Source organism: Phaethon lepturus, unplaced genomic scaffold, assembly GCF_000687285.1.
Source record: "Phaethon lepturus isolate BGI_N335 unplaced genomic scaffold, ASM68728v1 scaffold41462, whole genome shotgun sequence".
Lineage (NCBI taxonomy): Eukaryota > Metazoa > Chordata > Aves > Phaethontiformes > Phaethontidae > Phaethon > Phaethon lepturus.
Window position 1 is genome coordinate 283 of NW_010521986.1, and position 516 is coordinate 798.

Below are 516 nucleotides of genomic sequence, written 5' to 3' on the forward strand. Positions count from 1 at the left end.
CTTGGGAGAGTTTTGCTCCCTGGGTGAGCGTGACAAGGGTGATGGGGAACACGGCATCTGCTGCAGCTCTGGACTTGCTCAGACAGCTCAGTAAGGGAGGGGAGCATGGAGTGGGATGGAGAGAGGCTCCTCTCAGTGCCTCAGCCCGTGGTTTTCCTCCGGGGATTTCCGCAGGCTGCATTTCTGTGAGCTTTGCTTGGCAGTCCTGCCTGTTTCCCAGAGCCGAGGATGGGGTCTCGCACTTCCTTCCACCCCAGCGGACAGCCTGGATCAGGAGAGAATTGGGTCACGGTGTGGGTGCTGAGCACCTCTCCTCCCAGAGAATGGCCCTCCAGTTAACTCCAAATCCCTCCCTTTGAGTGGGAAGTTCAAGCCTGTGGAAACACTCGGTGGCACCACTGCTAACGAGTATGACTTGAGTCACCAGGAACCCCCAGCCCTGTGCAAACTGAATTTCAAATTCCTGCCTGCTCCTGCCCCTGTCTCCCCCCACCCCAGCAGGCTGTGAGTCAGCAG